The sequence below is a fragment of the Mus musculus genome, chromosome 3 (genome assembly GCF_000001635.26).
Source record: "Mus musculus strain C57BL/6J chromosome 3, GRCm38.p6 C57BL/6J".
NCBI classification, from domain to species: domain Eukaryota; kingdom Metazoa; phylum Chordata; class Mammalia; order Rodentia; family Muridae; genus Mus; species Mus musculus.
The window spans coordinates 101,724,896-101,737,989 of NC_000069.6; the positions used below are offsets into that span (position 1 = coordinate 101,724,896).

Consider the following 13,094-nt stretch of genomic DNA (forward strand, 5'->3'; position numbering starts at 1 on the left):
CTAGGAATCCGAAATCTGGGTGTTCAGAATATCCTCTGAGTGATCAGATTTCTCACCATAAAACTGGGCTTAGAGGCCGTTGGGGCTCTTGCTCCTGCCTGTGTCACTCCCTGCATCAACACTACGAAATGTGTGCAGCCTTTATATGATGGGCGCTGACATTGTCTGGGGTTTATGGAAGGTAGTGGATGTGATAGTGGCCCCTCCAAAAGATATGCCCACCTCCCAAGCCCGAGAACCCGAGACTGTGACTTTCTTTGGAAGAAGGACCTTCAAGATGGATTAAAGATCTTGAGAAGACATCAGCCTGAATTTAAGATTGAAGCTGTCTTAGCTTTCTACTGTTGTGATAAAACACCATGACCAAAAGCATGGAGAGGGAAAGGTTTATTTGCCTCACATCTCTGCATCATATTCATCATCAAAGGAACAGGCAGGAACTCAAAGCATAAACCCTGAGGCAGAGGCTGAAGTCAGGGAGGAGCACTGCTTACTGGCTTGTTACCAATGGTTTGCTCAGCTAACTTCTTTATACATCTCAGGACTACCTGCCCAGGTGGACTGGGATCTCTCACATCAACCATCAGTCAAGAAAATTCGCCACAGTGTTGCCTACAGACAATCAGATAGAGGCATTTTCTCAATTGAAGTTCCTTCTTCCTAGATATGTCTAAGTTTGTGTCAAGTTGACAAAAACCAACCAGGGCAGCAGCCCTGCTGCTAGAAGCTAGGAGAAAGAACACTCATGACTTTTTTCCTCCTAGAGGCAAGGGATCATCCTCTATGGAGACTTTAGAGACAGAGAATGCCCTCAACTTGCACCAATGGCTATTAGAACTGTGAGACTGTATTTATATTAAGTCACTCAGCTTTTGGGAATTGGTTATTGCAGTGAGGACTTGAAGATCAAAAGTATAGAATCAACTAGGCATGGTGATTCATACCAATATTTCTAACACTTGGGAAGCTGAGGCAGGAGGATTGTTGCATGTTCCATACCAATCTGAGGAGTCTGGGTTACATATTAGACCTTATCTCAAAACAAAAACAATCAAAAGCATACTCTTTGTTTTGAGATAGGTCTCTCTCTGTAGCTGGTTTTGAACTTACTGTAAGGTCTCGGTTAGCCTCAGACTCGTGATTCTTCAACCCCAGCCTCCCAGGTACTGGCATTAAAGATGTGGTGCTACCACACCTGGCTGGACCATGATTCCCCACCCCCAATATTTGTGTCTCTAAGACAGAGACCTTGGGGCCAAGTACATAGTATCTACTGAGTTTGCATTTGCTGGATCCTTGAAGGCAATGCAATATTGCTAATAACTGAAAAATTGAAGACAGATTACTGAGAACAAGTTACATAAATTGCAGTCTATCCACGCTATGCACGAGCATGGAGTGCTTTCACACAATGAGATACATCTGTGGTACTGGTGTGAGAAGGGTACCATGACAGATTGGGAGTGAAAAGTCACAGGAAGACCAGTCAGAGGACCAATCCTAAGGTGAGATGCTGTTTTACAATCAAAAACGATTTAGATTTAAAAATACATTTGACTGAGAGAAGATAAAGGTATGGAAAGAAAAACAATTTGTTTTCTAGCATGGTTTTTTTTTGAGACTAATTATAAAATTTTTGTATGTGGGTAAGTAGTCTTATCAAACATGTTTGTCATATATTTATTATCTCTCTGTGTATTTTTTTTATATATTTATGAGTAGTGCACGTCTGTAATCCTAGCACTCAGGAGGCTGAAGTAGAAAAATCACAAATTCAAAGACATTCTGGTTATAGGCCAGTGGGGCTACATAGAAAGATCTTGTCTCAAAAACAAAACAAAACAAAACAAAACAAAACAACAACAACAAGCCTACGCACGCGCACACACACACACACACACACACACACACACAAAACCCCTCAAAATTGTAGTGGTCTAAATTGTTAATATCACTTAGTATTACCAGGGCTGCTGAGAGAATAAGAGAAACAAGTTACTTGTAGTTTATGAAGAACCATAAAATTGTTTGCATTGTTTTAAAAATTACCTGTGAGTACATATGTCTGCATGTACATATATATACAGGTGTAGGTGCTCTCAGAAGCCAGAGGCATCCGATTCCATGGAGCTGTGGTAACAGATGGTTGTAAGCTACCTGGTATGGGTGCTAAGAAGCAAAGTTGGGTCCTCTGGAAGAGCAACAAGTTTATTCATTTATTTATTTACTTCTTTATTCATTTCACATCCCAGTCAGAGCCCCCACTCCCAAGGGGAAGCTCCCACTTGTTTACTACCCTACCCTGGGACATCAAGACTAAGTATCCTCTCCCATTGAGGCTCAATCAGGCAATCCTGTGGGGGGAAGCAGATCCAACGTCAGGGAACCGAGTCAGAGACAGTCACTGCTCCAATTGTTAGGAGACCCACATGAAGACCAACCTTCACATCTGGTACAAATGCGTAGGAAGTCTAGGTCTGGCTTCTGCATGCTCTTTGGATGATTGAACCCCCATGGGCCCAGATTAGTTGACTCTGTAGGTCTTCCTAAACTACTATATCCAGCAAAACCCTCAAGCACCATACATAGATGGAGTCAGCGGGGTAACAAGTCCTCTTAAATGATCAGCCATCTTCCTCTCAAGATCTATGTTTTATAAAGAAAAAAAAAATTTTCACTGGTACAGCTTTTTGTACATGTAAATACTTTTTTTGTAACTGAAAACACATTTCTAAGCCAAACATTGTGACACATGCAACAGGAAGCTGGTGTGGACTGTAAAGGGAGACCCTGCCTCAAAAAAATTAGCCAAACCCAAGATATTCATGTTTTGGACAATTCCCGAGAAGATGGGAAGCTGCAGAAAGAGAAAAGGCACAGTTCCTGACAGCCACTACCACCCTCCCTTCTGCTCTCCAGACCCATGTGTGGTTGACTCCCACCCACCTGACTGTAGACTTATTGCCTGTGCCCTTCCTGTGCCCATTTTCCAATCTCTGCTTCTCTCATCTGTCCCCTGCTCCCTCTCCTGCACCCTGTCCTCTCAGCCTGTGTCTGCAGGCTCTTAACCACATTCCCAAAGCATGTGATCCCTGTAAAGTTTGGGAAGTTGAGGCTGTGGGAGCAATAGTGAACTTCAGGTTGGTTCATGTTAGTGACTCCATTTCCTTGGACGGACCATAAGATCCCTGGGAAGGAAAAGAAGTAGAAGAAAATCAAACTCTGCCAGTCAGTGGTGGCACGTCTTTAGTCCTTGCCTCCCCTCAAGAGGTAGAGGCAGGTAGATCTCTAAGTTCAAGGCCAGCCTGGTCTACATATGAGTTTCAGGATATCCAAGGCTACACAAAGAAACCTTGTCTTGAAAACAAAACAAAACAAAACAAGACAAAAATCAAACCTTTAATACCCAGCAGACCCATCATATTCTTAAGAAAATCTTCTGGAATGTTTGGAGCACTGAGTTCTCGGCTGCAAACTCTATGCACCGTGGCACTGGGAAAGAGAGTGTACAGTCCCTTCCTGCAGATTTCCTAGCTCAGTGCCTCCAAGATAGTGCTTGCTCCATTAATGTTTCATAATGATAAAAGTAGCTTGTCTTTTGGCCAGCACGTTCATTAAATAGAATTTGTATGCATTTTCCATTAAAGCTTCAATTCCTCCAAGTTTAAAATAGAATTGGAAATTTGCTGTGTTTGAAATATTTTGGTTCCATTAGCATAATCTATCAAGTTAGGAAATTAGGAGCAATGAGAGCAAAGAAGGTCCCGCCCACACAGTCTCAGGCATGGAGTCAGGCAAAGGCGTCAAAGGGTGTGAGGTCCCACAGTTGAGGACTTAGAATGACTTAGAGGTCATGGCAGGAAGGAGCAAAGGCAAGCACCATCTCTTTCTGTTGTTGTTTCTTTATGGTAGGGGTCACACCCATGCCCTAGATTTTAGGCAAGCATTCTCCCCACAAGCTTCACCTATAGCCCTTTATAGCCTGGTGAGAAGAGCTCAGACTTCCTTGGGGCAACCTAGACTTGCTCTCCATGGACTGGAGACTGCTGCCTATGGACTGGGAATCTGGATCAAACCAGCCTCAGTTTCCTCCTCACTGAGGTAGCAGCATTAGTTCTGAGGAGTTAGCACACATGAATGCAGTTTATGTAGAACTAAGCCAGCAAGGCATTTGCAATGATCTGAATGGCCGAGCTACTGGTAGGGTTTTGATTCTGTCCTCAGTCTGAAAGACAGGATTGTATGAAAGCACCTGAAAATACTTTAGAGGCAGGCGTCATCCCTGCATTTCCCTTCCTCACACCTGCTACAATGGCATCTTACATGCAGCAGCTGCTGAGCTGACGCAATGAATGAATGACAAATGAAGGAATCTGACCCATAACTGCTTCAGCCATGATCTTTGAATAGTCATAATGATTACATCAGGTTCCTGACTCTCTTCTTGGGATATCCTTGGGTTGGACCCATCCCAAAACAGCCATAGGCTGAAGGAGAGGGGGTCCTAGGAGAGGCTAGGAGAGGGGCAAGCATGTGGGACAGAGAACAGGGTAGCTATCAAGAAGAACCCCCCCGCCCCCAAGTCATGATTTTTCTGGTCACCAAAGGCCTGGGCTAGAGCAGAAAGATCAGGTCAAACAGGGAGAACAGGGAAGGATGTGATATCTGATGGTGATAACAGAAGTGATCTTGACGACTAAAGCAGGCTTGCAGCTGGGGAAGTGGCTTGAAGGTTAAGGGCCTATACTGTGCTTGAACGGGATATGAGTTTGGTTTCCAGTACCTGGGACAAGAGATTCACAACCACCTGTAACTCTAACTCCATGTCAGAACTTCTGGTATCCAAGGGCAACTTCACACACACACACACACACACACACACACACACACACACACTCACACCACACACACACTTTTAAAAAAAACCAAAGATATAAAAGAGCAAGAGTGAGAGGAAATGATACTTGTAATGGAAGCCAAGTATGAATCTTTCCAATATATTATTCTACACAAAGTTGTAAGGTCACTGTAGTTCTTGATATATCTAAGGTGTGTAAGGTTGTGTTAGAAAATGGGGGCTTAAATTGCATTTCTTATACGTTAAGGCAGGCATGGTTGCAAGAGTGTGAAGCAACTGATGACGTGGCAGGTGCCTGCAGTCAGGAGGGAGAGGGAATGAAGAGAGAATGAAGGCTGGTGCTCAACTTGCTTTCTCCTTCATGAGTCCAGAGCCAGAGCACATGGGATGTCACCACCCCCATTAGAGTAGATCTTCTCTGTTCCATTAAAGCTTTCTGGAAATATCCCATAGATACACTCAGAAGTGTGGTTCTGTGGTGACCCTAAATCCAATGATGTTCATGATTAAGGCTACCCATGATGGGTGCTAATGCACATCTGGCTTGCTTTCAGCCGTAGCGCTCAGTTGCTTTTGATGGCAAAAAGCATTGCTTAGAATCAGGATGAGAAGATTTGGTGGTTACAGAAGAAAGCTGGAATGGATTCTTATAGTGTGTTGAATCACAATCCTGAGAGAGAAGGACAGAGGGAGAGAGGGAGGGGGAGAGGGAGAAAGAGACTGAGACAGTGAGAGATACATTCCTACCCTTGGGATTTATGATTGGAGCCTTATAGAAGTTTTACTGGGTGTAATTAAGCTAAGAATCTTAGTTGAAATTATCCTGGGTTATTCAAGAGCCATAGAAAGGCAGAAGTGGGTGCCCTACTCAAAAAGCAGAGAGGGCTTTAGAACAGATAGGGGAGAAGAAGGCAATGTGAAGACCTATACAGAGACAGGGAGGATGTGTTGACTACCTGTTGAAGTGATGTTTTGGATATTGTAGGTTAAATAAAACAACCAAACCCAATAATAACGACAATAATAAGCCACAGATGAGAGATGGGTTAACAGTACTGCATGACAACTAAGTTGTAGTTGCTTCCCCTCCCTCCATCAGTCACTTAGAAAGAAGGAAGCTTAGGCTGCTTGTGTATGAGGCTCAGAGTCTGGACTGAGGTTGCTGGCCGATCTGGAATTCTCCTTCCTGGTAGAACAGAACTGTGGCTGTAATGTGGTTCACGGTTAATGAGAGACACGTTCTCATTGGCGGGTGCCCAGAGAGAGGTCAGGTGATGTTTTAGTAGCCTTGTCGCCTTGGCAAAAAGACTTCGGCCATATCCAAAGAATGATCAGTTTAAAAGTATGCAGATGGCGGTAGAGGTGTGTGGTAGGGTGACATCCTGTGTTTTCAGAAAGGGAACAAAAGATCAAGGAAATAGTGACAGAGACCAGTGAATATATATTTCTAAAAATCAGAGGTATCCACGGTGGTGGTGGGCTGTTCTGTGAGAAGGGGACTCGAGTTCTAGAAAGAAAAACATTATTCCAGTGGCCACCAGGGTGGGTGAGGCTGAACTCACTAGCTGGTTGATTTCATTTGATCTTTCTTCACTACTGTGTATGGGTTCCCTTGCAATCACATGGTTGATCAAAAGGAAGAACTTTTTCGTAAGAAAAACGGCCACATTTTTCCACCCTCCCTCTCTCTCTCTTTCTCTCTCCCTCCCCCCCCCCCCGTGTGTGTGTGTCTGTTGTATGTAGGGAGGGGGCAGTATGCACGTCTGTGTGTGTACATGTGGCCAGTTTGGTATCAGGTGTCTTCCTCTACCACTTTTCCCTTATTTTTCTAGTCTCTTGTTGAACCTGAAACTTACCATTTCAACTAGACAGCCTGATCCACGAAATCTCATGATGTGTGTGTGTGTGTGTGTGTGTGTGTGTGTGTGTGTATGTGTGTGTATGTGTGTGTCTTTTACCTCTCCTCCACAGCAGTAGGCTTTTTACATGGGTGAAGAGATCTGATCTCAGGTCTTCAAGTTTACCTAGCCAGCACTTTAGCCACTGAATCTTGTCCTCAGGCCAGAAAGTCCATTTTTTATTTAATGGGTTCAAATAGTACCGTGCTTGGCTCTCAAAACTTATACTGAAGGAAACTCTTGGATAGTGACATATTAATTACATTATTTAATTAGAAATATTTTTGTTTCAGGTGACAAATACCTAACTCAGATCAGTTGGCATAGAAGGAAATATGCTCACATAGCAAACATAATGTGCTCGTGTGTGTCTGGAGCACAGAAGTTGAGTAGGTCTCAGGCCTAGAAGTCAGACATGCCCTCTTCATCTCTGGATTCTGATTCCTCCACCCACAGCCCATGGCTGCAAGGAGCCTTTGGCTGACTTCATCCTGATTGGCAAGGCAGGGAAGAAAAGACCTAGAGTTCTTCCCAAGGAAGAACTTCCACTGGCCCAGCCTGTGTGAGTCCTGTGGTTGTTCTTGGACAAACCACCATGGCCAAGAAAATGGGGCTATCACTAGCCAGACCTAGGTCATGTTCTCATTATTTTGGCTCTGAAAAAAGGGCTGTAATTAGCAGTCAGACCAGCACTACATGGATCTGAAATGAAGCACCAAGGAGATAGAACAATGGGAATCTATTACAGTGCCTATCACAGGACATTCCCCCACACGAGATTTCATGGTTCCTCCCTAGAGCCCTCTGAGGGTAAAGAGGACTTTCTACTTATCTCTGTGGTGCCTCTTCACCTGACAGGCTCAGCAGAGGATCTTTATCATATAATCACATTGCTTGTTATAACTCTGCCCTCCCCTGATATCTCTATTCAGCTCTTGATGGCAAAACACTCTCTCCTGAATTTTCTGATAAATAAATAAATAAATAAATAAATAAATAAATAAATAAATAAAACAAAAATTAGTCACTATACCCTGAAGGAGTCACCCTCTGAAACAACTGCCTTCTTCTTTCCCATTTCTTTTCCTGGCTCTTTGCCTTTCACAGAAATCAGAGACACCATTAGGAAAATCAGACAGGTGATGTTGAAAGATGCACTGCAAGGTCAAAGGTCAGGTGTGGGTCCTCATCAGTAATCTCAGAACCTCAGAGGTGGAGGAAGTCCAAGTGAGTCTAGCCTGGGCTGCATAGCAAATCCCAAGCCAGGCCAAACAGCATAGTAGTGGGTGGCAGGGAGCTTTGATCTGAGTCTAGATTCTTTCCACTTTGTTGTTCTGAGCCACCATTGCTCCAGCACATCTTGAGGCAGGGCAAGTTGTAGGTCAAAGTTTTTGTGGCTGGGTTGGTGTCCCAGTCCCACCACTAGAAGCTTTGCCTAGTTACAGAAGATGGCTGGTTCAAGCCCCATATCCTCTATTACTAGGAGTCATCACTTGCATATAAAGATCCCAAAGTATTTATGAAAAACACTAGTTTATTCCTCTCACACATGTATATATTTAGGATTAGTAGTGGGTGGCAGGGAGCTTTGCTATGATCCCAGGTTCTTTCCATCTTGTTGCTCTTCTACCCCTTGGGTATGGTATTTGTCTACCACATCTGCTTTCTAGGCCATAGGAAGGAAAAGAGTAAACAGGAAAACTTACCTTGGCTCAGAGCTGTGGGAGTGGCCAACCAATGAGCCCATGCCCAAACCTGCCTGAATGGCTAGGAACATGTAGATGACTCAGAGACCTAGGGTAGAACCAAAAACAACAGACCAAAAAAAAAAAAGTCACATTCTGCTATACTTATAGATTGGTGTCTAGGTCAACCATTATTAGAGAGGCTTCCTCCAGCAGCTGATAGGAGCAGATACAAAGACTCACAGCCAAACATTAGGTAGAGTTTGGGGAACACCACAGAAGAGGTGGAGGAAGGACTGTAGAAGCCAGAGATCTGAAGGACACCAGGAGAACACAATCTACAGAGTCAACTAAGTAGGGCTCGCAGAGATTGAAAAGGCATCATAGAACCAGTGTGGGTCTGTGCCAGGTCATCTGAATATATGCTGTGGTTGTTGTTTAGCTTGGAGGTTTGTGTGGGACTCCTAACAGTGGAGTTGGGGTGCCTAGTCCAGCCTTGGTATGAGGGATTTTCCCTAGTCTTGTTGCATCTTGTTATGGTATATTTGTATCACTGGGATGTCTGCTCTTTTCTGAAGGGAAATGGGGGATTGGAGAAGAGGGAAGACAAGGGTGGACAAGGAGAAGTAGAGAGGGGGAAGGCTGTGGTAGAGATGTATTGTATGAGAGAAGAATTAATAAAAAGGGGGGGGGGAAAGTCTCAAGTGAACCCAGGCATGGTGGTGTACACCTTTAATCCCAGCACTCAGGAGGCAGGGACAGGAGGATCTCTTTAAGTGTGAGACCAGCCTCGTCTACATAGAAAGCTCCAGAACACAGGATTCCATAGAGAGACCCTTCAAAAACAAAACCAAAACAAAGCAAAATCTCAAGTGAGTGTTCACCTTTCCTCTACCTTTCTACAATGGACTAACCTTCAGGGTCATGTCTAGCTGCAAAGGAATCCAGTAAATGTAGCTCTAGCTAGGTCATTATGTGTTTAGTAACAACTTAACCACAAAAGAAGAGCTGAAGGGCAGGTGGGACAACAGCAGTGTCTGCTCTGCTAGTTATAGACAGCATGGTGTCTAAGGAGAGACTCAAAGCAAGAGTCCTGCTTGTAAGTTGCTTTGAGTGATAGAAAGCTTATTCTTTGCTTCCTAGCAACAATATAAGGCAAAATAGAAGAAGAAATAAGAGAATGAGGCAAACACCTCAGAAAACTCAGACAAAAGGTAGGAATACCTTGAAATTGAGATATTAAAAGGGGTTTTAGAAGAAACCCTTGATATGGTTGGCTTAAAATACAGCCTTATTTAAACAGAATGGTGACAGCTGTAAATAAAATTACAAACTTCAGAGATACATGGTGGCTTCTTTAGTTACCACTTCCTGATAGCCCTGCACATCCCTGCGTCTCTGTACCCATCTGCTTTAACATCTTCCAGCTGCCAAACCTCCATGTCCTCCTGCTCCTGGATCCTCCAGTCATTCAGTGCCAAGGACCACACAGCCTAAGAAGGGCAGGCTGGGCTGTGAGTCAGAGCAGGGAAACCCAGGCTTCAGAAGGTCTTAATGCCTAGCACTTCCTGAACTTTGCAGCTTCCGGAGCATGCTGGCCTGTAGGATTTTACTTGACTCCAATCTCACTTCAAGTCAGAGCAGCTGGCTGAAGTACAGCACCAGATATAGAAATGGATTGAAGATTGAAAACACTGCAGAATGGAAAACACCATTATGGCAGCCATATTATTGTTTCAAACCCATTAACTCACAGTGTGAGAGTCTAGGCTGAAAAGTATCTTTATGGTTAGTATAGCTGGAAGGATGTGAGGAGCCAGTTAACAATGGTGAAGATTGCCAGGAGACATGAAGAACCCAGGATGGACAGGGACACTCAGTGCTGAGCACTCTGCAAGAAGCATCTGACCTTGGTTAATTTTGCACAATGCTCTTTTTATTCCAGCAGGACTTCTACAAGGCAGTTCCACTTTCTGTTAGCTATTCGTTTGAGCTATGGAATATTCTAAAGAGTAAGGAATTGCTAAGCTAGTTAGTTAGGAACCTCAGGGAGTTCTCATGATTAAGACTACTCACTCAACTACCACTCGGCCAGATGGTGGGGAGCAGACAGGTCTGGAATTGAGTTGTAGACTGAACTCATTTTGGTATTGAAAACTCTTCCCTTTCTGGTCCCTAAGATTGCCTTCAAACTTCAATAAACCAGATAAATGCACCAGGACTCTGGTGGTGTTAGGCTGGGTCTGCCTGATTCCCTTCTCACCTGCAAAGTACCTTTACACTGGCACTGGAGAACTCTCTGAACTCGCTGACATGTAGACTCTCTTGGACTTCTACAGAAGATTATCTGTTTCTGAGTTTATTCTGTGTTAAATTCCCACTTTTACTGATGCCTAAGGCACTGGTCTATCTAAGGGGTAGAGCCAGGACTTGAACCCTAATTTGCAGATACAAAGCAAATGCAAATTTTCCCTTTCCAAGCATAGGTCTTTCTTTGTTCCATGGCTTGGGTAGTTGATCTGTCTATCTATCTATCTATCTATCTATCTATCTATCTATCTATCTATCTATCTATCTATCTATTCCTATGGTTCCCTAGGATCTGACCCAAGGTTTTATAACATGCCAAGCAAAAACTCTCTGGCTGAGCTATAACCCAGTTTCTATGAACATACTTTTAAAATGTGCATGGTATTTTCTGTCTAGATATTTGTGTGCCATATGCATTCCTGGTACCCTCATAGACCAGAAGAAGGTGTCAGATTCATGGAACTAGCATTACAAAAGTACACTTTCAGATAGGGTGCTGTGAACCCCACCCGGGTCCTCTGAAAGAGCAGTCTATGTTTTTAACTGCTGAGCCATCTTTCTAGCTCACATATACATGCTTGCTCTGATAGTCATTATATATATATATATATATATATATATATATATATATATATATATATATATATATATATATCCTTGGTGTTAACATTTCCTGTTTAGGAAGATGGAATTCAATAGCTTTGTGTCTTAGTTAGGGTTTCTATTACTGTTAAGAGACACTATGACCATGGTGACTCTTATAAAGGAAACATTTAATTGGGGCTAGCATATACATAGGTTTAGAGGCTTGGTCCATTATTACCGTGGTGGGAAGCATGGTAGATGTAGGCAGACAAGGTGCTAGAGAAGGAGCCAAGAGTTCTATATCTGGATTGGCAGGCAGCAGGAAGAGAGAGTGGCTTTGGGACTGGATTGAGCATGTGAAATCCCCAAGTCCACCCCCAGTGGCACATTTCCTCCAGCCATGCCATGGCTCCTAGTAGTGACATCCCCTACGAGCCTATGAGGGTCATTTTCATTCAAACCACCACACCTTGTTTTCTGTATGTTTAGTAATTCTGACAAAATTCAGAAGCTGAGGACCTGTCTTCCAGTGGTTTTCCTTGAAGCCTCAATATGAGACCTTGTTTCCACTGAGAACAGACATGATTGATAGGAAGTCTGTAGCGTGATTTTGTTTTGTTTTGTTTTGTTTTGTTTTGTTTTTTCATCTCAGACACACTCTCTCTTCACAGAGGGAGGCTGCCTGCCATTTGGTTAACCTGTCGGTCGGGCTTAACCCTTATTCTGCATGAAACCCCTCTGTCCTAGCATTGGTGGAGAAGTGCTGAGATACAAGAGAAACAGAAAAAGCTGCCTCTCTAAGGTAGAGGGAGCTGGTGGTGGGCATGTGGAGAGGAGGAGATAGCTGTAACAGGAATCACATTGGCTGGGTGCAAGCCCAGATTCACTACTCACAAGGCACAAGGTCCAGTCGGTTCTGGTAATAGGTCTTTTCCCATCTGGCCTTCTGAACCTTTTGAGACACTGTCTTAGTCACTCTTCTATTGCTGTGAGAAGACACCATGACCAATGCAAATTTTATAATAGAAAGCACTTAATTCTCATTCAAACCACCACATGACACTCCCTGGCTCCCATAGGCTTGTAGCTATATCATAATGAAAAAAAAATGTATTCAGTCCAACTTCAAGGTTCCCCATAGTAAACTACAGTCTACACACTGTTTAAAAGTCCAAAGTTCCAAGTTTCTTCAGAGACTTCATGGCAACCTCTTAACTGTAACCCTGTGTAAACTCAAAATCAAAACACAGACTCTTGCACGCCCGACTCACCAGCAAGAACGACGCTGCAACAGGATCCTTTGCACACGTTTATTGGGAGAGCTTGATTGCAGAGGCGAAGAGACCAGAACTGGTGCTGCTTATATAGGCCTAGGAGAGGCGTGTCTCACACCCGGATTGGTTATGCATTCTACCTCATTTGCATGTTCCTCATCTGATTAGTTATTCTCTCAGTACCTCACAGAACCTCATTAACATACCTCATTATCATGCCCGGGCCAGGCAGTGTTTTGGCAAAAAACTTTACTGCATATTTACACATTGGTTGTTTGCCCAAACTTATGCGTGGTGGCCAGCAGTAGCCAGCGCCACCCTGCAACGGCACATGTGGCTTCCCACAACAGACCACATGCTTCCAACATACAATAGACAGAGAATCTACATTTCTATTCCAAAAGTAAAGAAAATGAGCATAGTGAGACCAAAGCAAGATTGGAAACCAACAGGGCAACTTCCAAACTCTGCATCTCCATGTTTG

General features: G+C 43.6%; 1 long non-coding RNA gene across 4 annotated transcripts; it reads right to left on the minus strand.

Annotated features, from left to right (window-relative positions):
• Positions 1–2,239: 2,239 nt before the first annotated feature.
• Gm33309 lies at positions 2,240–12,644 on the minus strand. 4 transcript variants are annotated; one of them, XR_867526.1, is made up of 5 exons: positions 12,608–12,644; positions 12,231–12,322; positions 8,463–8,550; positions 2,442–2,646; positions 2,240–2,354 (listed from the first exon to the last, which is right to left on the minus strand). It is a non-coding gene; the product is annotated as a predicted gene, 33309 (long non-coding RNA). The 4 variants fall into 4 exon arrangements; XR_867525.1 differs by having other exon boundaries at positions 2,240–2,646; XR_375918.1 differs by lacking the exons at positions 2,240–2,354; positions 2,442–2,646 and adding an exon at positions 2,696–3,188.
• Between the last annotated feature and the right edge of the window lie 450 nt (positions 12,645–13,094).